This window comes from Balaenoptera physalus, assembly GCF_965194825.1.
Source record: "Balaenoptera physalus genome assembly, chromosome: 14".
NCBI classification, from domain to species: Eukaryota; Metazoa; Chordata; class Mammalia; order Artiodactyla; family Balaenopteridae; genus Balaenoptera; species Balaenoptera physalus.
Genome location: NC_138893.1, coordinates 40,944,876 through 40,970,064, shown reverse-complemented (window position 1 = coordinate 40,970,064; position 25,189 = coordinate 40,944,876). Strand labels below are relative to the sequence as shown.

The window sequence follows — 25,189 nt, the reverse complement described above, 5'->3', positions numbered from 1 at the left end:
GAGGATACAGGTATCATCAAAGTTACAGTATAAGAGAGGTAAATAAGATTGGACTGGGGAGAGAGAGAGGGAGAATTTTGAAATGCCAAGTAGTGAAAGGCTTTCTCCCAACTCCTGTCTCTTTCTTTATCTAAATGTTCCCTATCTTTGTAGGGTGAGAGTGTGGCATGTGTTTTAAAACCTGACTTGAGCTAGCATGAGTCTTCATCTATAAAATGTAGAAGATGATGGACATCATAATCTTGTTATAACATAGTGGGGATTCCTCTCATTTAAATATCTATTTTGTAGAGAAGTAAACAAATGGTTTTAAGGACATAAATACAAATTATGGCTGATTGCAAAAACCTGGCCCAATGGTAACTGAGTTTTGAATCCACTGTTGCTCATTTCCTAGATTTGTAGGTTTGTGTCTCTGATGATGTGGTCCAAGGCACACTTTCCTAGTTTTTCTTTGAAGTGTCTCCACCACTGTGGATACAGGAGCTCTTATAAGCACACCTCCCACAGGATAAGCACTGTTGGTAACTTCTAGCAGAACTTTAGGCTGCTTTAGATCAGTTCTTTAAAGGCAGAAACCATAACCTGATAAACATGATACTTAGTATCAGAAACTAGAACTCATATGAAGGACCTGAGTTTCCACTTGGTAGATTTGGATAATTGATTTTTCATTTGCTCATTCATTCGTCCACTCAATAAGTATTTACTGAGTAACTGCCATGCACCATGTGCTTGTTATAAATTGCAGAGAGTCATAAATTCCTCCTATCTCTGAATCTGCTTTCCCATCCTGTAGCCCCTTTTGCAATGTGACTTTGAAGTTTCTCCCATGAAAAGAGTGTATTCCTCTACTCCTTTAATCTGGGCTTGACCATGTGACCTGCTTTGGCCAGTGGGGATATTAGCATGTATCATGCAATCAGGGTCTAAAAAAATGTGCTTGATCATTGGGGTTTACCCTCTCTTGTTGCTCCTGGGAACCCGGTTACCCTCACCATATGAATGAGTCCAGGCTTCCCTGCCGGATGAGAGCAACACATGAGCACACAGGTATCTCCATTGTCCTTGCTGACAACCAGCCAACCCCCAGATCTGTAAGTGGGCCACCAACCATTAGTTGACTGCAAATACATGAGTGAATCCAGCTGACACCACAATGAGCAGAGGAAAACTATCTCAGCAGAGCCCCTCCCAAATTGCTGATCCACAGAACCATAAGCAAATAAAGAAATGGTTTGTTGTTTTACACTAAGTTTCAGGGATGGTTTGTTACACAGCAAGGGCTAACTGACCCATTGCTAAAGCAGAAAATGTCCTTGTTCTCCTGGAATTATCTTTCCTTTGTGGGAGAATAATAATAAACACATACATACATACATACATACATATGAAAGAAAGAAAATATCAGGTACGACAAGACAGAATTGAAATGGGGCAATGTGATAGCAAGTATCTAGAGAACTGCTTAAGATTGGGTGGTCAGGAATGGCCCCTCTGAAGAAGCGATATTTAAGCTGAGATCTGAATGGCACAGAGTAGCAAGCCAAGACTAGGGATAAGATATTTCCAGACTGCTTTCTTTGAACAATTTTGTTAGACAGGGACCAGATTTCTGGCAAACACTGAGATGGCTTCTAGGTGAGCATAAGGCAATGGCTTTCGAGACAACTTCCTGCCAAATTTTAGAATTTTCAAATTTGAAAATGTATTGTGCTCCCACTCTGTTAGGACAAAGGAGTCAGAGAAAAATAGGGAGGACACAATTCTTATGAATTTCAGTGAATATCTTGCAAGGGGAGTCTCCAAGATCTTTGCCCAAAGTTTGTGCATTTGCTGTCGGGACCTGGGGAAATTTCTACCTGACAAGTTTGTCCTTGCAATAAAATAAACCCCAAATATGTATACAAAAGGGACCAAAATATAGCATGAAAAGGAGCAAGATGGATAATGTGGAGACTGCAAGGCTCCACTGGTTGGCATATGTTTTTTGAGAACATATGAAAACTAGATTGTTTTATAAGAACTAGATTGACAACACAGTTTATTTCCTAAAGGTACAACATGAAGGATTTCAACCAACTGTCCATTAATTTTTTGTTTGTTCATTCACAGTGGCCCAAGCTGCCAAGATATATCTAGCCTGTGTCTATAGACATAAGGGAAAAGATTAAAAGGAAGGAAAAATACGCAAGAAAAATGGAAGTGAGGTAGAAGCGGCATAGGGGAGCCTACCATATAACTCCATACCAAGAAAACAGATCAGGAAGCTTGTTCTAAGGAATAAGGATAATATTTATCGAAAGGAATTATATTAACTTTAGGGTAGAATCCCAAACTGTTAACTTGGTTAGTATATAAAACCTCATATGTGCTGTTGACACAGAATTGTGGAATAGTGGTGGAAAATACTGGAAAAGCAATATCAAATACATGTATACATGCAAACACACAAATATATATTTTTAGTAGAATTAACTATTAGTCTTTTAAGACTTTTGCTGTATAGGACTAAATTACAGTAAAATTTGCCAGAGTATGAAGGACAGAGGAAAAGAAGAAAGAAAACAGAAGCATAGAGAAGGGGGAAAAAGGGAAGATAAGGGTAACGAATTACCAAGTTAAATTTAAAGTATTACGTATGTAAGGGTGTATTAAGATTAAAGTGAAAAACAAAGAAAGAAAACCATAAAGCTCTACTGGCTATAGACTGCAGCGCCACCTCCTGGCTGGAAGACTTTTTGGACGACAACGCCCAAAGGCTTCAGCAGCAAGCCAACGAACGCTTCTCCAGAAAGGGAAAGCTGGGCTGGTGGAGTAGTTGCTCTTTAATGCTGACATGTCTTCAACTAATTTGACTCTTACTAATTTGTAAATGCCCAGAAAAGTCTGCCTAAAGAAAAAAAAATTAGCTCTTTACCCCCATCATTTCTTTTTAGGCTATTTTCACCAAAATCTGTTTAAAGTTAAATTTGCATTACCTTTAAAGTCTTGGCATCGATGTGAACTTTAAAATTCTTAGTCATTAATTAGAGAGCCCTGCCAAAGTCAAATTGTTTCAAAGCAAGTCATGGCTGTCAGTATAAGAATATAGATACACACTAGGCACCTATTTTCATCTTACTGAGAAATCTTTAAAATTGCCTTAGGGTATTGGCTGAGATGTACTGTCAGATGGAATTTGTGCAATTAAAAACCTGAGAAAGAAAAAAAACCCAAACATTTCTTCCCGCAGTTGGTTTTGAAGTATGTCAGGAAAGACTCCGGAGGCAACGTCAGTTGTTCACAGAATCAGTGCAGAGAAGTGAGGGACGCTGGTCAAGGTCAACTATGGTGGAGAGGACACCACGTTCAGGCTTCCTGCCTGGAGTGCAAGCTCCTTCCACTAACACCACAAGCACCCCGCCACCCCCCACCATGAGGAGAAAGCTCTCCACAGCCAGACCCTCAGGAAGAAAAAACTAACCTAGGACTATCTAAGGACAAATAGAATTTTCTAGAATTTTCTAAGGGTAGGGGTTGCCTGTGGTCATGACAGTGCTGTTCTAGGTCAAGATAATGCCACACAAGAAACAGCTCCCTGTTTTCTTACCACTTGAGAGTCATGCTTGCTTGAGACTGATGTTTTTAATGACCACATTTGCCCTTAGCCTCTTATAATGATGAGTATCAGACTCATTCTGCTCATGGAGCGGAGGTTCTGGCCAGCTGGATGCCCTGAGTGGGCACCAAGGACCCAGGCCCACTGTGCAGCATGTGAGTCGCCCCTGTGCAGAGAGCATTAGCCTGTGCTAATGACCCTTCCCTGATACACAGCCACTGCCTCCTCCTCCTCCCTTCCCTTCTGCGGGGGGGCTCAGCAGACATGTAAATAAAGACATGCGCTACACTGAGGTGAAGAGGAATTAGTAAGAGGGACTCGGTTTCCCTAAAAGGATGACAGCTGTACCAAGCAGCTGGCAGCTGCCCATCATGCCAACTTCGAAAGGTGCCGAGAAAATCCCTTTTCCCCCAGCTGAGTAGGTGCTCGGTTATTATCTGTTGACGGAAGAGATGGAATAGGTAGTTGGTTGAGATGAGTAAGAGCTTGGAAACTAGATCATCTCTCAGAGGGTGCTGGAAAGGGGCTAGTAGGGTGGATTTTGCAGGCAGGAAAGAGGGGCCAGCCCTGCACATAGGTGGAGGTTATGTCCAGAGAAATGTACCATGCATTTATCTCAGTAAGAGTATTTTCTCAGCTATAAAATGGGAATACTAATAACTACCTTACATGGGATCTGGGGGGAGAGTAAGGATTTAATGAGATAATAGGTATGAAAATGCCTAGCATATCTTCAGCACTCAGTGGCAAACTGAGGCTCAGGAAGGTGAACTGAGTTCCCCAGGATCACATAGTTAACCAGTGGCGATGTCAAGATGGAATCCAGGTCTTCCGAGTCCAACAGCCTTTCCGCTAAACCTCGTTCTCTCTGTCTAGCTGAGAACGGGAAGTGTCAGAAAGCTCATGGGTACTTGTTTTCTTTTGTGACGCAGCAAGGAGATGCAGCCATTTCAAGGCCCCTAGTCTTCAAGGAGGTGATCTACCCAAATGCTCTGAGATGAGAGGGTTGGCGAGGAGGTAGAGTCGGGGGATGACAAGCACAAGTTCTCGAGTTTGACGGAGTGGACTCAGGAGTTCCACCACTACTTAGCTACGTGTGATGTTCAGCAAACTGCTTAACATCTCTCAGTCTCACTGACCTTGGGGTTTTTAATGTAAAATGGGGATGATAAGAATAGTATTTACCTTACAGTTGTGAAGATTAAAAGATCTATGTAAAACACTTAGCACAGTGCCTGGAATATAGTAATAACTTAACAAATGCTCTGCCATTACCATCAAATCTATGATTTCCAACATATTCCAGCCGTGGAATGAGGCTGGTGACTGAATTCAACTGATTAGAGAAACACCAAGAGTTTGGGATCAACCCAACTCTTCCCCTCTCAGCCCTCCACTCAAGGCACACATGCAATTACTTGTGTTTTGTTTTTAAACTTGTGTATCCAATTCCAGGCCAGATTTCCCTCCCTTTTTATTCTTGAGGGTTGTCAGGCTAAGCACAGCCCTATTGTCTGGGCAGGCCTGGCAGGGGATCCAGCAACCAGGCCAGTGGGAGAGGGGTCACGAGGGTGGGACCATGATAGGCAGTCACCTGGAGTGATGGCCAGGAGCACAGAGAGTCAGAGGTGAGTAGAAAATATCACACACACACACACACACACAAGTCTGGGCTGAAGAAGGCAAGGAACTGTCCAAAATCAAGAAGTCAGGTGGGAGCTACAGCCAAGGTGGGGAAAAGACCCTCCATAGTCGTCTAGCCGTCACCCTGTCTCCCATCTGCCCTTCACAGCCACACTTCCCAAAATTGTTATCTACGTTTGCTCTCTTTATTTCCTTATTTCTCAGCCACTCCTCAATCTGGCATGCAACCCCATTCGTTCATAAAATGGTTCTTGATGAGGTCACCAATGAATTCCAAGTTCTAACATTCCAATGGGCATTTTTTCAGTACCCACATGCTATGGTCTGAAGCTTTGTGCTCCCCCGAATTTCATATATTGAAATCCTAACCCCCCAAGGTGGGATGAGGGGTGGGACCTTTGGGAGGTGATTAGGTCATGAGGGCAGAGCCGCTATGACTGGGGTTAGTCCCTTTATGAAACAGACCTCAGAGAGCAAAAGCTCACCCCTTCTTTCTGACATGTGAGGTTACACTTTGGCCATCTAGGAAATAGCTCCTCATCAGACACCGAATCTGCTGGCACCTTGAACTAGGACTTCCTAGCCTCCAAAATAATTAGAAAAAAACCTGTGTTGTTGCTGAGCCACCCAATTTATGGTATTTTGTGACAGAAGCCCAAACAAACTAATCCAGCATTTTACTTGATGACTCAACAGTATTCAGATAACTCCTCCCCCTTTTTTTTTCCCCCACCCAGGAGGAAATTCTTTATTCCAATTCAGGACCAGAGACTTATTATAGGCATAAATTATTTTACATACTCAGGACATGTTCCCTTCCTTTTTTTTAAGCCGTGTGACACATGCAACAACAGAATCAACTAGCTGAGTAAAGCAGTTTTTTAAGAAAATTAATAAGGTAACGAGGATTTTTGTTTAGCCTTTTTTCCCCTTTAGTGCTAAACTGTGTTTCATGAAATCTATTACCTTCTGTAAGATGAAAGATATTCAGATAGGAAGTTAAGGTAGTGTATATCAGTGAAAAAATTCTGAGTTACCCGGCCAATTAAAGAACTCCTTCCCTCCATCTTCCATAACGTCCCTGTCTCTTCAGTTTCCTCTGACTTCCCAGTCTACTTGTTTTTAGCCTCCTTTGCAAATCTTCCCATCTTTAAGGCTAGTAAACATTTGAGTTCCTTAAAGCTCAGTTCTAGTTCCTCTTCTCTCACTTGACACTCTCTCCCTAGGTCATCTCCTTGTTTATGGTTTTAATTATCTTCTCCATGCCAATGCCTCTCAAATTTACATTTCTGATTCAGACTTCTCTCCTAAACTGGAGACCCGTATATCAGACTGCCTACTTAATACCTTTATTTCAAACTCAGAGGTGCTCCAAGCCAAAAAAATGGCCCAAAACTGAACATGATTTTCATCTCCAAGCCTGGCCCTCTTTTGGTGTGCCCTATGTCACTGAATGGCATGCAGTTCATACAGCTGTGCAAACCCAGAAAGTGGAATCATTCTTTACTCCTCTGTATCAACCTACCAGCAACTCCTATGGAATTTATATTCCTATATCTTTCTTATCCAGACATTTATCTCTAGCTCCAACAGTCTATGTTCTCGTCTAAGCCTTTTTGCCTGAACATCTTTAATAGCCTCTTAATTGATTTCCCTAATCCCCTCTTGCCCTCCTTCTAATCCGTTCTCCACACTGTGGCCAGAGTAATCTTTTCCAGACCATAACTCTGATTATGTGAGATCCCCAACCCTTTCCCCACTAACTAAACACTTCAATGGCTTCCTATGCTCTTGGGATAAGATCATGCACATGACCTGGAAGACTGCATAATCTTACCCAGCTCTGCAACCTCATATTATGTCTCCTTCCTTTATGGTCTCTGGCCTCAAAGCCTCTGTGCTGTTCTTTTTCCATGGGATGCTCTGCCCTTTCTCCACTTTTACCTAACTTATATCTGTTCATTCTTTAGTTTTTGCAGAAGTCTTTTTTTTTTTACTCTCTCAAGCAATGTCAGGTGCACCTGCTAAATGCTCTCATAGTATCATCACACATATCTCCTTTAGCACACTTACCCAGTGTAAGTTTGCATATATGTGTATTATTTATTAACTGGGTCCCCTTTTCTTCTAGATATTGGGAGCATATATGTCTGTTTATTATTTTATCTAGTTTCTAGCCCAGGGTTTACACAAAGTAGAGGTTTAATAAATATTGTTGAATGAAGGAAAAACAAGGTAGGATGATGAGGAATTCCATGACTCTAGAGAACCAGAGCTGAGACAGCCAAAGCTCCCTTTCTTGGGGTGCTGGTGGCATGATGACAGACATCTCCATGTTCAAGGGTATAGTGTTGGAGAAAATTACACTCATCTCTAGGAAGAAGTGGATCAAGGATATAGTACTATCCTTGTTCCCAATAGCCAGGATGTCCTTTGATGACACAAGCCAGGGGAAATGGCTGAGCATCTGAAGGGGTTAACAGAAGAATTGTTAGAAGAGAATGCAGGCGCATAGACAATGCACAGCACAAAAGCAAGGAAACAACAGAACACAGCTTCTGGGAACTCTCTTCCTAGAAGCCTTTTCCATCATGACTGAGTCTTCTCCTTGCAGGTTTTTAATGTGACACCCCCTGAGCTTTTCTCTGATCTCATCCTTGCTGGTTTAAGTATCTCCAGGGTTAGTTTCCTGCAGTATCTGAGTCACTGCATTTTTGTTTTGGTTTGATTTGGTTTTTGTTTTTGATACAAATGTCTTCATCTCCTTTTTCTTAAAAAGACAGGGGATATCTGAAAATGGCCAAAGGGCTTTTTGGTTGTCTCCTTGGCTGGAGAAACAGATGAGAAACAACAAATTGTCCTGTGATACACAAGACATGGGATTTGCTTCTAGAACAATCATCTTCGGGGAGGGTAGCCTGTCAACTGGAGCAGCAATCATTTGCCGAGAACTGGCAGAAACTCGTAGAGAGGAGCCAGAACCTATGGTGGTTCTAAGGTGCACTGCCTGAGTCTCATCACAAACCCCGCCTCCACCCCTTCACTTGCTATGTGACCTTGGGCAGGTGACTTAACTCTTTTGTGGTTGCAATTCATCTTTGAAAATGGAACTGATGATATTGTTCTTACTTTACAGAGTTATGAGGATGAAGAGAGATTATGAACAAAACACTCAAATGTTAGCTCTTAATATAGCAAGACACTGTATATAAAATACTTATTGGGGAAGGTGTTATCCCTTAAAGGGATAGAATGTAGTTTTAATATCTTTGGGGGTGATTAAATATTGACAGTTATTGAATACAACCTTTAGTGATTTCATGATTTTCAAGGACAAGACGGGAAGATCAACATCCATCCCTATCTGATGTTTAAAGGCATACTTATTTAATCAAGGACATTTAGGCTGCTCTCACCCTCTGAGACAGACCACATTCTGCCTATGGAATGTGTATCTCTGCTTTCATTTTACTATGGCTCACTCTTGAAGTCTTTCCTGAGCAAAACCAAGGACACACACTTGGTAACCCATCCCAGGAACTCTCCTGAGACCTGGGACATGGCCATCCTCTCACACCCCACTTTCCTGCAACCTCTTTACAAAGGATATTAACACATCTACTTCTTAACTATCAAAAAAAAAGAATATTCATGACAGTGCCCAATAGGATAGGTGGCAATATAGCTTAGATAGATGATATCATAGGATAAACAAGGCAGCATTTCCTGCAGAATCCATTTTCGTTCATGGTATATAAGTTGAAACACTTAAAAACCAACCAACAAACAAATTGCATAGGTTGGAGCGTAGGGTGTTTAATTCCATTAAAAAAAAAAAAAAGACTAAAGGCTTCAAAGAAATTTCAAGGTAAGTAGTGGGGGAGGGTCTTAGAGTTGTATCTCCAGACACCAGAAGTACAAGCTCACTCTCCTTCATTATTAAGGATATTTGGTGGGAAAATTTAGTTGTATTAATTTAAGGAATAGAAAGAAGATTATTAGGGATGAGAAAACCATCATCTGAGAAAGGAATTCAAGGTGTTTCTTTCAAAAGTTGCTTTCTTTTTCTTTGTGTTTTCATTCGCATTCTTCCAAAGGAATTGAAAAAGAGAAAAAAAAAAACAAAGAAGAAACAAATCAATTACTGTAAATGATCCAAATAATTGCTGTGCAACTTTACAGCAAATCTTAAAAATTGGATTCCTGGCCCAGGAGCAACTGAAATGAATCCAGCAAACGCAAATATGGGGCACAGGATCTTCTCTCCTGCTCTAGAGGACTTAGATTCAAGCAATGTGAAGCTACTGCAGGTGAGAAACACCCAAGACTGCAGGTTCTCATCTAAGTGAGACACACTTAAGATGGAGAGTACAGGAAAAGAATGCTGACCAGGGACAGAAGACCACAATTTATATCATAGCCCTGCGGGTGTGGGCTGTTTGTTTAACTTCTCTTGGTTGCCTCATCTGTATACTGAGGGGTTAGATTCAGTGTCTCTGAATCTCAGAGTTAGGAAAGACCTCAGGGACCAATTAATCCAACACTTCCTTGATACAATCGTTGTTAAGTCTTTTGCTTGAACATTTTCAGAGATGAGAAGACATTCCCTATCTCTGAATGTAATCACTAGATGAAGAGCTCAGAGCTGGGAGTCAAAAGACTTGAGTCCAGGCTCCATCAAGCAATTGACTATCTAGGTATAGAATCTTTTACCCTACTGAGTTTCAGGCTCCTGCTTTGCAAAGAAAGGAGGGATGGATTAAATCATAATACAGCATCTGTGAAATTCCAGTGACATCAAAGCCCTAATATTCAAAGATTATTCCTTTCTTTCTTCCCCTTGCATCCTCTTTGCTCAGGACTAGGTCAGAGAATATAACTACTGTATCACTCTGCCACCGACCTTAAATGGGAAAATAGCCAAGAGGTCCTTGTCTGGGAATAAAGAGGTGAAGCCTAAGCCTCAAAAGAAAAAAGTAGGAAAAGAGGATCAAGTAAGAGGAACAAAGACAGAATGGACTCTGCACTAGCTGGAAGAAGAGTAGCGAGTTAGGACATGAGGATGGAGCCAACTCAATGTCTAGACTGGGAAAGAGGAAATGCAAAGGGGCTAAGGATGCTGCACCTTGAGTGTGCCAAGGTCCCTGTATGGAGTGGGGCAGGGAGAGGGAGAGAGACAAGTCGGAATATATCATCAAGTCTCTTCCTCAATATTACGGACCCAGACACTTTGCCCCAACTTTGATGCCATATATCATGCAGGTTTAAAAAAGCAGCAAACTCTAAAAGGCTGAAATCCACATTTTGAGATTCCCTGAATATATTATGGGGACATGCATCACGGAGATCACTGCCACTAGGGGTGTGACCTCTAAGGTTCCTCCCTTCTCTGGGAATCTGTGCCTCAGACACACAGAGTCTCCAGGGAACTTATAAGGTAGTCTTGTCCTCACCCTCCAATCTCTACTTATTGTTTCTGTGATGGTTAATTTTAAGTGTCAACTTGATTGGGCTACAGGGTGCTCAGATATTTGGTTAAACGTTGTTTCTGAATGTGTCTGTGAGAGTGTTTCTGGATGAGATCAGCATTTGAATCAGTAGACTGAGTAAAGCAGATTGCTCTTCCCAGGGTGAGTGGGCATCATCTAATCCACTGAGGGACTGAATCGATTCAAGCAGAAAAGTGGAGGAAGGGAGAGCTTGCTGTTGAACTGGGTCTCCTCCTGTTCTTGGACTAGGACTTTCCAACATCAGCTTCTCTGATTCTCGGGTTTTCTGAGTCAGACTGAAAGTACCCCACCAGCTTTTCTTAGCCTCCATAATCACATGAGCCAATTCCTTATAATAAAACATTTTATATATAAAGTGATTTACTATAAGGATGTACATATTCTCTCTTTCTCTGTGGTGTATATTTATGTATGTATGTGTATACAGACACATACACACACACACACACACACACACATACACACACATTCTGTTGGTTCTGTTTCTCTGGAGAACCCTGACTAATAAGTAATAGAGTTCCCTTCATCCTCTGGGCTTCTCTGCACGTTCATCTTCTCCTTCAAACACTCACAGAAAGGAAGCTAATGTTGAACAATGAGATAATGGGCTCTTACTTTGGGCTCTGACTGCAGAATAACTGCTCCAGCAGTCAGGGGCTGCTGTTAGGCCTGAAAGTCAACTAGAGTCAGATTGGGAGGAAAGAGTGGGTGGGAATTCTCCTGGGAAACCCAGCCTTACAATGTTCAATGCAGTAGAGTCCAAATTGCCCATGGGTGCAATTTGTCTGAATGTCACCAATAGCCTAAAGCCAGTAAGGATTTGACAGTACCACTACTGATCAAGCTGGATTTTCCTATGGTATTGTAGAACGACTGCATTAATGACCCTGGTTAATAGCCTTACTGTATCATGTCTTTGGAATTGTCCTCATGCACTGAATCTCAGTTTGGCCATGTCACTTGCTCTGACCAAACTTTTTTTTTTTTTTAAACATCTTTATTGGAGTATAATGGCTTTACAATGGTGTGTTTCTGCTTTATAACAAAGTGAATCAGCTATACATATACATATATCCCCATATCTCCTCCCTCTTGTGGCTTTGACCAAACTTAATGCAAGCAGAAATTTGTGGAAGCACTAGCACATTTTTTGCTTTCACTCTTGCTTCTCCACAACTGCTATGAGAACATACCTGAGCCAGCCTATTGGAAGGATGTGAGAGACACTTGGAGAAAGTCTCCAGTCATCTGAGATGTCTCCAGCAAGGCTATCCTAGATCAACCATAGCCAGTCAAGCCCAGACGCATGAGGGAGCCCAGCTAAGATCAGGAGAACTGTCCAACCAAGCATAGCCTAAACTGCTATCCTATGAACTCACCTTGTCTTCCCATAACTGATTTCCACACATATAACCAACAGATGACTACTGTTTTAAGCCACTGAGACTTGGAGTGGTTTGTTCTATAGGATTATTGTAGCAATAGATTGTCAATATAGGGATATTCAATTTACCTTATTTGATCTGTGAGAAATAAAATTGATTCTTCAATTAGGCCAACGTTTACTTTGGCAAACCCCAGCAGCATTTAGCATTCAAAAAGCTTCTCCCTGTCTCCCTCCCTCCCTCATGCTTTTTGGAGTCAAACTCTGAATCCTTTGCTATGTACTAAATGTTCATATGTTGAAACCCTAATCCCCAATGTGATGGCATTTGGAGGTGGGGTCTTTGGGAGGTAATTAGCTTCAGATGACATAACAAGGGTGGAGTTCCCATGATGCAGTCAGTATCCTTACAAGGAGAGAAGAGAACCAGAGCTCTTTCTGTCTCCACCATGTGAGGACACAACAAGAAGGCAGCCTTCCGCAAACCAGGAAGACAGTCCCTACCAGGCACTGAATCTGCTTGCAACTTGATCTTGGACTTCTCAGCCTCTAGAACTGTGACACACAAATGTTTGTTGTTTAAGTCACCCAGTCAATGATATTTTTATTAAAGCTGCCCAAACTGACTAAGACATCCCTTTTGCATTTGTTCTGTCCTTCATGAAATACAAAAAGCCACACTGAAAAGGTCAGTCCTGGTGAAGTGGCTATGTTCCTTGCTTGCGTGGTATTTTGTCTCAAGGTCCTCAGGTGGCCACTTCTAAGTTCAGACTGTCAACTGAACTACAGAAACCTCTGGAGCTTGTCAAAGTGAGCCATTTAGCTCTCACCGTTAAACAAATCATAACAATATTCTCCCCAAACAGATGGCCTTTCCCCTCAGCATGAAGTCTTCTAGCCTCAGCTAGAAACAAGGAGTGCCAAAAGAAAATACATTTGTACAGAAAGATTAAGCTACAATCAGGTGGTTCAAAGCTGATTTCAGATATTCTTTTCTTGGTCTTTTATCTACCCCTCTTACATAGTAGGTCATGGGCATCTCATAGATCAGCCTAATTGCTAGTCCTAGAAATAGAGGAGATGGCTGGAATACACCCCGCAGTTCTCTGGCTAAAGGCAACCTCTGGGTCCTATGTCCTTCAGAGTAGACTTCAAAGATGTATTTCCCCTTGGTAGTTGCCCAGCATGTTCTGGGTTTCTTGGCCTTGGACAGCCAAGGATATTTAACATTATAATCCGTCTTCTGACTCCCTGCATGAGACTTCCTGGCTGCTCAGCCATCTGTTTTTCAAGGTGTGGGCGGACTTGGCCAGGTGGATAGGCATGCCCAGTTCTCAAGCCACAGAAATTCCCTGTGGAGGGAAATCCTGAGTGAGACAGCATCCTGGATCCACATTGAGTGGTGGTTTGAACCCTTTAAAAAAGTAGTTGCAACCATCTCATTGTTCTCCATCCATCAGTCAGAGACTTAGTCACCTCAAATGTCACTAAAGCCAGGCAAGGTCAGGATGGGTCTGGCAGCCAGGCTGACTAGGTGCTGAGCTGCTGAGTCCCTCCCAAATGTCTCTCATCAAGAACAGAATTAAGTTCAAGTTAGGGGGAAGACCTGAATTCCAGAGAAGAAAAATCAGAAGCAGGGCATCAGAGAAGCTAAGGGATCATTACACAGAAAAAATCCAAAAGGAGGGGGTTGGTCAAAATCCCAAGTGCTGCAGGAATGGAGGAGGGCTCCCTGATGAGCCGAGGGCAGCACTCTGCAAGGGCAGAGAGCTGCCAGGGTTTCGTTCATTCTCTTGGCATTAGTCTCAGAAGTTTGGGGTGAATCCAACTTCAACAGAAGTTAGAGAGGTTCCATGTTATCTTTTTGGCTGAGTTGTCTTTGGTGATTTCCCAGATAAAGGAGCTCTTGTTAATTGCCTAAGTAGAAGGATAAGGCATTCATGTTTGCTCTCTCCCAAGCAGCCTTTTCTTTTTAACAGGTCCATTGTGGAAACTGTCACCCTAACCCAAAAGAACTCATGCAAAGGGTGTCGGAGAGAATCACATCTCTTAGAAGGCCAGTATGTGGACCTTTTCTTTTGCCCCAAGTTAGACTACCTGTGTGACCCCGGACAAGGTAGTTCCCTCTCTCGGACCAACTTTCCTCACCTATAACAAGAGAAGGTTGCACTTTCTTTACAGTCCTTTCTTCCCCTGGTGTTCAGTAGTTCTTATTCTTTCCTAATTCAGATCTAATTATTTCTGTAGAACCACACATAGTCAGCTGAATGCTGGTCTCTCTCTGTCAAAGTTCTTTGTACTCAAGGAGTGCCTTCCTACAAGGTAAATCCAATAAGGTCAGCTTGCTCCTGAGTAAAAGTGTTCTGAATTCAGAGCAGTTCCAACACTAGTAACCAGGAAAGACTACTGGGGCTGGAGGGTATGCACTAAACTCATCTAGCTGCTTGCCAAGCAAACGAAGAGGTTTTATTTCATTTTATCTGGCAAGCATCAGTAACACAGAATGCTAAGTAGGGGCTCCAAATGAAAACTGTCTCCTTCATTTATGTGAATTTATAACTGTCTATACCAGCAAAGAAAATTACTGAATAGAACTACTGATCTGCTAACTTGTTAATGATAGGAGACACGCAGGTCTTTAACCATTTACCCCTGAAATGCAAGCTTAGTCAAAAAGCAGCTATTTATCCAGGGGAAACATTGGCAATGATTTTTATTATGGTGACTTAGTGTGATAAAACTCTATTGCCTGGGGGTAGCTAGCAGGCAAGAAGCCATTCAGTAGAGTTACAAAACCAATCTTTACTGGATTTGTCGCAAACAAAGGATGAAACACTCGTGTAAGAAGTCAAGATCCATCCTGGGCTATAAGTCACTGTTACCCTTCCCAACCTGCTGAGGAAATTCAATACACCCAAACTAGTCAGGAAACAGACCAGAAAGTCTGAAATTGATTAAGTCTAAGATGTGTTTATTATGTTCCTTGTGATTTAGCAGCGGGGGCCTCCTAGGGGAAGGGAAGGGGGAAAAAAGCGAAGTAAAACAGAACTATCGATATTTGGTATTCCAAGTGGATATGCTGGTTTCTGCTTCTTGGCCTCTATGGATTTCAATGAAGCATCAAGGGCCAACGATTCTGCACCCTGGGATCTGGGCGCAGTTGCAAAGGAGGTTGTGGGCTTTCTCTGGACTCAAGGATAAACCCAGCATAGACATGCCTGAGACTTGGCCAAGAGTGAAGGGTCTAAGAGCCCTACTCCCCAGGGAGAAGCTGACAAACTGTGTGAACTCTGTTTCTCTAATTAAGACCCAAGCAATAGTTCTGCATCTCAGTTGATTGGTTTAGCCATGGAAAATACACACACATGTGTAGACACACAGCCAAGCCCACTTAGACATTTTCAATTGAAGTTAATTAGTAATCTCAATGCATAGACTTAACAAATTTAATTTAGGAAGTTCCTCCCAAAAACGTTCAAATTGTTGTTGAGCAGACATGGGGCAGCCCTGTGGATGATATTGCTGTATCAGCCCTAGGAAACCTCGCCAAAGAGCAAAGTCTTCTGTTCACAAGCTGGTTCTAACTGTACTTGCTGTCTGGATTTACCTACCTTCATCCATTTCTAGCACACTCCATGCTCCCTCCTTTCTTTACACACACACACACACACACACACACCCACGCACACGTACACACACATGTATGCACACACACCTGCACTATCCTCTCAATTTCCCTCCCTTCTCCTCTGAACATGTGGTTTCCTTGGTACTTCTTAACTGGAGAGAAATCTTAATGGCAGTTCTTGCCTGTTCTTCCTCCCCTCACACCTGCCCACACGCCATAACCCAACCACACCGAATCCAGGATGGCTTTTTAAATGCAAAAACTACTGTTTTTAACACCTGGTCTACCGTTCATGAAAACACTGAAAATTGTTTTCTCTAGTTGGTGCGATCTTATGAGATTATTTTCACTTTGTTCTTTGTACTTTTTCGCATTATGTATACTTTACGATAGCATATGTTTTTCAATGAGAATGGACTTTCATTTAAGAGGAAACGAAGGCAATATGCACACAAAAGTGCATAATGATTGTAATTTTCATAAAAAAAAATCTGTTCAACAATAAGAAGCGGGAGGAGGAACACACCTGAAAGTAATTCTGTTTGCTGTTTCCTTTCTAATTACAACATGGCTTAATAATCAGTAGAAAAGAAAACTTTCAAACAAATTATTTTAGGGGACATCTGAGCCTCAGAGCCTTAAGGGAAATGAATGAAGAGGGCACCACTGCCACGGGAGTAGACTCAGCATGGCAAGTGAGCAGAGAAAATGTGGTTTACCCTCTTTCAGGGCATTGCTTCTAAAGACTTCTTCAGGCATGGAATAGAGTTCATGACAAGATTATGGCCATGGCTGTTAAACTGAGTAAATAGACTTTCTGTAGTTCCAGAAGCACGAACATGATGCTTCTCTGCCCAGTCACCAGAGTATGATTCAATCCTGAGGTACCTTTCATCTTTGGCATCTTACAAACTGGTGCTAATCCTCAATTTGGGATAATGATGTCCTAGACAGAATCTGCGTTGGAGATTTTAGAAGTGCCTAGCTTTAGAGAAGCAGAAGCTTCTTCTCCCCATATTTTCTAATCTTTTTCTAAAGCACCAAAGCGCAAGCACATGCCCAAGGATTAGTTGTCCTAAGCCACATAATAGTGAAAGGAGGAATCCTGAAACTTGACCAGGTGTTAAAAAGACATTAACAGTTACTTCTCAAAAATGCTTTTAGTTTAGGGTAGAACTCATGTTTAACACATTCATAAAGGTAGGGTGAAAGAAAGAGAGAAGGAAAGGAAGAAAAAAAGAGAAGGAGATGGAAAGAAAATGTATACAGGGTTTCTTTTAAATTGCAACTGACACCCCTCAATGAGTTTGTTAAAGCTACCTTATCCTTTTTATATCTTCCTTTCTCATTAGGATTATATATGCCATTAAATAGTTGCAACGTACAAATTAATCTGAGAAGAAATGTAACCTAATGGACATTTGAGTACTGAGATTCTGTTCCCAGCTGTAGCAGAGATCCCTAAATGTGCTGGAAGACACTAGAAAGCATCAGAGAAAAACCCAAGCCCCATGGACTGTTTACTTAGAATGAGAACATTTGAGTGCTTGTCTTTGTAGCTTCAACATGTTGCATATAAAACTGAGAAATCAGAATGATGTAAGAATGCTATGGATTGAAGAAGGAGTTTAAAAACATATTGGCACACTGGAGATGCTACTGCAATTTGATGATTCTGCTCTATGGGGTAGTATATTTCAGACTGAAATTGGGAAGTTACTTTGTCAGGGAAAAGACATCAGAACCACATATGCATTTACCCCAGCTCTGCAGCAAGCACTGAAGTGAGAAGGTAAACTACGCCTCAGAGGACTCAGTGCTCTCAGCAGAACAGAGAGAGGCAGAGTCCCCGTTGCCTTGTACACAGCAGGAGCGAACATTCCCAGGGTGACAAATGGAGCGTTTTGTCAAGCATGTCATAGGGAATAAAAACCTCCTTAGCAATAGTACTGAAAAAGGTCATACTCAAACTTGGGTAAGTTTATATGTATAAACAATTTAAAATTTAACAAACAACAACAGCAGCTTTCTTCCCCCAAATTAAGACGCTCTGCCTCATGTATCACCAAGGTTCAAAAATGACACCATAGTCCAGAAGACGGAATAGTTTTGATGTCCACCATAATCAGGGCACAAAACAGTTCCATTAGGCCAATAAAACACACGCATCTTCTCCCTTTGGAGTCACACCCTGTCCACCCTCAAACCCTGGCAACCACTAATTGATTCTCCACCACTATGATTTTTTCTTTTGGAGAATGTCATATAAAGGGAATCATATAGCATCTAACCTTTGGACACTGGATTCTTTCATTCATCAATGACTGAGATTCATCCAAATTGTTTCATCTCTCAATATTTCGTTCCATTTTACTGCTGAGTATTATTCCATTGTATGGATGTACCACAATGTGGTTATCAAATTACCTATTAAACTATTAACACTATTAAACACTTAAGTTGTTTATAGTTTTTGCCTATTATGACTAGAGCTGGTATAAACATTTGTGTACAGGTTTTTGTGTGAACATAACTTTTCATGTCTCAAAAGTAAATACCTAGGAGTGGGATCACTGAGTCACAGGCTAAGTGTACATTTAACTTTATAAGAAATTGCCAAACTGTTTTCCCAAGTAGCCATAGCATTTTGCATCCTGAGCAACTGTCTACGAGAATTCCAGCTGCTTATCAGCACTTGGTATTATCAATTTTTTTTTATTTTAGCCTTTCTAATACGAGTATATTGGCATCACATCATGATTTTAATTTGCATTTCCCTAATGTCTAATGATGTTGATCATAATTTCATGTGTTTATTTGCCTTCCATATAGTCTCTTGGTGACCTATCTATCCAAAGATTTTACTCATTATTAATTGGGTTGTTTGTTTTCTTACTGCTAATAGTAGATAGTTTCAAAAAATACATTCTAGATATGTCTTTTGTTACATATGTGATTTGCTAATATTTTCTCTCAGTCCTTAGCTTGTTTTTTCATTCTCTTCACAAGGTCTTTCACAGAGCCTAAGTTTAAAATTTTGATGAAGCCCAATTTATCAATCTTTTTCTTCTGTATATCTTGCTATTGTTATCCTGTTAAAATAACTCTCCCTAACCATTGGCCACAAACATTTTCTCTTATGTTTAAGACTTTATATTTTACATCTAGATCTATGATTTATTTTGAGTTAAATTTTGCAAAAGTGGCAAAGTTTAAGTGGAGATTCTTTTACATTTTTTTTTAACATGCATGACTCATTGTTCAGACCAATTTGTTGAAAAGACTATCCTTTCTCCCATTAAATTACTCTGCATCTTTGTTAAAAATCAATTGACCATATTTATGTGGGTTTATTTATGGAGGCTCATTTCATTTCACTAGTTTATGTGTCTACCCCTACATTTGATTACTATAGATTTATAGTAAGTCTTTAGCATAGGCAGTGATAGTCCTCCCACTTCATTCTTCCTTTTCAACATTGTTTTAGCTATTCTACTCCATTTGCCTTTCCATATGGATTTTAAAATCATCTGTCAGCAAGATGGCAGGATAGGAGGTCTCAGTCCTCATCCCCTGATGGAAACATTGATTTAACAACAATCCATGAATGAATGTACCTTTATGAGAGCTCTGGAGTCCAGTTGAGAGGTTCCAGCACCCCAATGGAGCACAAAACCTGAGAACAGTTGCATTGAAAAGGGTAAAAAGTATAGTTTCACTTTACCTGCATCACTGTCACCCAAGCCGGAGCACTCAGCACCAAGAGAGGCCTCCTCAGACTGCGATTTCTCCTGCGGGATAAAGAGAGCGAGAACTGAGTGTGCAGCTTCCCCAGTCTTTCAGGGCACTGCCTGATAAGCCTGCTTCTGTCCCCCCTCACCCAGAACACTGAGGGAACTGGCATAACTAGATTGTTTGGGGACAGCAAAGAACAAAGAAAAGGGGCATGGTTCACAGCAAATGGCACAGGGATCTCAACAACTATTCCACAGGCCTGGCCAGCTGGCCTGTGGACACTGTCAGCCAGCCCACCCACAGATCTCACCAGTCAGCCAGCCCACACACAAACACTACTACCCAGCAGGCCTGTCTGTGCATGGACCCCACCAGATGGGCTGACTGCAAACCCCACCAACTGTCCTGCATTCACCTGCACACCTGGCATGCCACATGTCCCTACATATGCCACAAATGTGCCCCCATAGATGACATGCAGGTCTCAGGAGCCAGCATGGACTTTAGCAATCCGATCAACTATTTGGGATTGGCAGAAGGCACACAACCCTGAGATTGCTCCTTCAGAAAGCAGGGAGAGTAGTGGAGCTTACATTCAGTGTCCCAGAGTTTTTACACACTGCCTTACGGAAAAGGGGTGGGCAACTCTCAGTACTTAGCATGGCCATGCCAGATAGGGAGAAAATGTACAATCCCAATACATCTCCTTTAGGAGGGAGGGAGAGAAGTGGGGCCTGCACCCAATGCTCCAGCATTTCATGGCACTGCCCTAGGGAGATAAAATAAGTGGCTCTCAGCACTCAAGACAGATCTACGGAATTGAGATAAGTCACACAATCCTAAGACTTCCTCAGTTAGAGGGGTAGAGTGTGTACATCCATAGAAAAGGTTTAAGATACCCTCAGACTCTCTAGGTGGGCTGACTGGTGAAGGTTTTTCCCTCCAGAAGCCTTTCCATAAAGAACAGAAGATGTGACTACTTTGTAAAATGTGCAGACACTAATACAAGAATCCAAGGAACAAGAACAACCAGGGAAAGATTACACCACTGGGGGAATTAAATAATTCTCCAGTAACTGACTCCAAAGATATGAAGACCTATAAATTGTCTTACAAAAAAATTCAAAATAATTGTCTTAAGCTAAATGAGCTACAAGAGAACACAGGTAGTCTCTAAACAAAATCAGGAAAATACGTGAACAAAATGAAAAATTTTAAAAGAGACAGAAATCATAAAGAACCAAACAGAAATTCTGGAGCTGAAGAATTCAATGACGGAACCAAAAAGTTTAATAGAAGACTTCAACAACAAACTTGATCAAGCAGAAGAAGGAGTCAGCAAATCTGAAGACATATCATTTGAAATTATCCAGTCAAAGAAACAAAAAGAAAATATAAAAAAGAATGAAGAAAGCCTACAGGACTTATGGGATACCAAAAGAAACAACATATGTATTATGGGATTATCAGAAGTTGCAGAGAAAGAGAAATGATCAGAAAATATATTTAAAGAAATAATGGCTGAAAACGTCACAAATCTGGGGAGGGAAATGGACATCCAGATTCATGAAGTCCAAAGGATTCCAAATAGGTTGAATTTAAAGAGTTCTACACAGAGACATATTATAATCAAGTTGTCCAAAGTCAAAGACAAAGAGAAAACTTTGAAAGCAGAAGGAGAAAAGCAACTCATCACATAAAAAGAACCCACCCACCACCATAAGACTATCAGCAATATTCTCATTAGAAATCTTGATGGCCAGGACAGAGTGACATGATATATTCAAAGTGCTAAAAGAAAAAACCCTGCTAACCAAGAATTATATGCCCATCAAAACTGTCCTTCAGAAATTAAGGAGAGACTAAAATCATTCCCAGATACACAAAAACTAAGAGAGTTTGTCACTAGTAGTCCTGCTTTACAAGAAGTGCTAAAGGAAGTTCCTCAAACTGAAATTTAAAAATCCTAAACAGCAACACAAAAACATGAGATTATAAATGTCACTGGTAGAGGTAAGTATATAGACAAATACAGAAAAATGCAATATGATAATAGTGGTGTATAAATTTCTTTTAACACTAGTATAACAGTTAAAAGAAAAGCGTATTAAGAATAACTGTAAGTATTGCCTAAGTTTTCCTCTAGGAGTTTTGTAGTATGTGTCTTTACATTTAGATCCTTAATTCATTTTTAGTTTATTTTTGCATATGGTATTAGAGAATATTCTAATTTCATTCTCTTACATGTAGCTGTCCAGTTTTCCAAACACCACTTACTGAAGAGACTGTATTTTCTCCATTGTATATCTTACCTCCTTAGTCAGAGATTAATTGACTGTAAGTGTGTGGGTTTATTTCTGGGCTCTCTGTCCTGTTCCACTGATCTATGTGTATGTTCTGTGCCAGTTCCATACTGCTTTGATTACTGTAGCTTTGTAGTATAGTTTGAAGATAAATCACAGCAATGCTTTTTTGGAGCTGTCTCCTAAAGTAAAGGAAATAAAAGCAAAAATAAACAAATGGGACCTAATTAAACTTAAAAGCTTTTGCACAGCAAAGGAAACCATCGACAAAACAAAAGGCAACCTGCTGAATGGCAGAAAATATTTGCAAATGACATGACTGATAAGGGATTAATATCCAATACATATAAACAGCTCATACAACTCAAGATCAAAAAAACAAATAACCTGATTAAAAAATGGTCAGAGGAACTGAATAGATATTTTCCAAAGAGGAAATGCAGATAGCCAACAGGCATATGAAAAGATGCTCAACGTTGCTTATCATAAGGGAAAATGCTAATGAAAACCATAATGAGCTATCATCTCACACGGGTCCAAATGAACACAAATAACGTCAAAAGGAACACAAATAACAAATGCTGGTGAGGATGTGGAGAAAAGGGAACTCTTGTACACCACTGGTGGGAATGTAAACTGGTGCAGCCTCTGTGGAAAACAGTATGGAGGCTTATCAAAAAAATAAAAATAGAATTACCATATGACCCAGCAATTCCACTCCTGGGTATATATACAAAAACAAAACAAAACAAAAAACACTAATTCAAAAGATACATGTACCCCCAATGTTCACAGCAGCATTATTTACAATTGTCAAGATATGGAAGCAATCTAAGTGTCTGTCAACAGATGAATGGATAAAGAAGATGTGATGTATACACACACACACACACACACACACACACACATATACACACAATACTACTTATCCATAAAAAAGAATAAAATTTTGCCATTTACAGCAACATGGATGGACTTGGAGGGCATTATGCTAAGTGAAATAAGTCAGAGAGAAAGACAAATATCATATGATAACACTTATATGTGGAATCTAAAAAAATACCACAAACTAGTGAATATAACAACAACAGAAAAAGCAGACTCACAGATATAGAGAAGAAACTAGTGGTTACCAGTGGGGAGAAGGAAAGGGGGAGGGGAAATATGGGATAGGGGAGTAAGAGGTACAAACTATTAAGTATAAAATAAGCTACAAGGATATATTGTACAACATGGGGAATATAGCCAATATTTGATAATAACTATAAATGGAGTATAACCTATAAAAATTGTGAATCACTATATTGTATACCTGTAATTTATATAATATTGTATAGCAACTATACTTCAATTTTAAAAAATACCAACAGGGACTTCCCTGGTGGCGCAGTGGTTAAGAATCCACCTGCCAATGCAGGAGACATGGGTTTGATCTCTGGTCCGGGAAGATCCCACATACCACGGAGCAACTAAGCCTGTGCACCACAACTAACGAGCCTGTGCTCTAGAGCTCGCGAGCCACAACTACCGAGCCCATGTGCCACAACTACTGAAGCCCGTGCGCCTAGAGCCCGTGCTCAACAAGAGAAGCCACCGTGATGAGAAGCCCGCACACCACAGTCCCCGCTCCCCGCAACTAGAGAAAGCCCACGCGCAGCAACAAAGACCCAATGCAGCCAAAAATAAATAAATTAAAAAAAAATTTTTTTAAGAAAACCATAAAAACCATAAAAAAAAAGAATAACTATAAGGGCAAAAAACTGTTAATGGATACAAATTATAAAAGGTATAAATTATGACAGCAGTAAGATAAAATGTGAGAGGAAAGGAGAAGTCTGAATTTTATATGTAATTGAAGTTAAGTTGTTATCAGTTTAAAATAGACTGTTATAAGATTCTTTACAAAATACTCAGGGTAATCACAAAGAAAATACCTAAAGAGGATACACAAAAGAACAGAATAAAGAGATCAAAGCATATCAGTAACAAAGTAATCACCAAATCAAAAAGGAGAAGAGCAAGAGATAAAAAGATAAAAGAACTACAAAACAGAAAGAAAATTATTAACAAAATGGTGATATTCTTCTTATCAATAACTACTTTAAATGTAAGCAGATTAGAATCCTCAAGATCATAGAGCAGCTGAATGGATAAAACAAGATCCAACTACACACTGCTTACAAGAGACTCACTTTATATTTAAGGACACACACAGGGTGAAATTAAAGGGTTGAAAAAAGATAGTCCATTCAAATGGTAATCAAAAGAGAACAGGGGTGGCGATACTTATATCAGACAAAATTGACTTTATGTCAAAGACTGTCACAAGAGACAAAGAAGGTCATTATATAATGATAAAAGGGTCAATTCAATCAGATTATCCATCCTGGGCGAGTTCATAAACAATTTTTATGCCATTTTATTTTCCTATTTCATCTAACTCTAAAATCTCCTGGTAGTTTTCAGTTCCTTGGGACTCTCCTTTTCAGTCCTCCAGTCAGAATGCTGGAGTTTTATTTATCCCAAGCTGCTATGTACTTCTGTGATTGCACCTGCATCTAACACCAAGTGGCAAAAAGTCAGAAAGAGCAAATAAAAGCAAAGATGGTTTCTCCTACCTCTTTGGGACCACAGCTCATTTGATTAGAGAAGGTTACTCTCCTTGAGGGTTTAATGTATCTTGGTGAGTCTGTTGACACTACTGGTACTGCCCTGTCATAGGATTGTCTATAGGCTGGGACACAAGAGAGAAGGGAAGGGAAGAGAAGGGGAGGAGAGGGGAGGGGAGGGGAGAGGGAGGGGAGGGAAGAGATGGTACATCTCCCCTACTCCATGAGTGTTGGGAGACCCCTTTCCTGTTCCTTAAGCCAGGGATGGAGATATCCCTCTGTTCTTACCAATGCCCACTTCCAGGTCTCAGGCTATTTTGAGTCCAGGCTGGGGGATACTGGAGGGGAAAATAAATAGTAAACTCATTTTCATTTCAGTGGTACCTCAGATTCTCATTTCTTCCCCAATCTACCTGCTACTCTTTACTTTTCAGAGTCCTCAAATAGATCTATCACGCATTTGGTCCAGGTCTTAGAGTTGTATTCAGTGGGAAGCCAGGGTAGAATGTACTTTATCTTATCTGGAACTGGAAGCTGATTTTTACATTTTCAAAACTTATTTCAGAATGTATTAAAAGGACCACATACAGGGAATAGGGGTCTCTAGTATCAGCAACTTTGTATCTTGTTCATTTTTCTTCACACAGAGCTCCTAGCACATGTCCAGCATATAGTAGTTACTTAATAAAAGTTTGATAAGTAACATGAGTGGATGGAAATAAAAATGAGTGAATAAACATATTATAAACTAAGTGAAATGAAAGTAGTATAGGTC

General features: G+C 40.6%; 2 long non-coding RNA genes across 2 annotated transcripts in view; one reads left to right on the top strand and one right to left on the bottom strand.

Annotated features, from left to right (window-relative positions):
• The window catches only part of LOC309642191, a 378,428-nt gene that overhangs the window by 155,160 nt on the left and 198,079 nt on the right, over window positions 1–25,189 (bottom strand). Inside the window, exon 2 of the long non-coding RNA XR_014253036.1 lies at window positions 19,492–19,558. This is a non-coding gene — a long non-coding RNA (uncharacterized lncRNA). The remainder of the gene's footprint in view (window positions 1–19,491; window positions 19,559–25,189) is intronic.
• LOC309642188 overlaps window positions 1–25,189 on the top strand; it is a 376,450-nt gene that overhangs the window by 177,324 nt on the left and 173,937 nt on the right. The gene's annotated exons all lie outside the window — the stretch shown is intronic.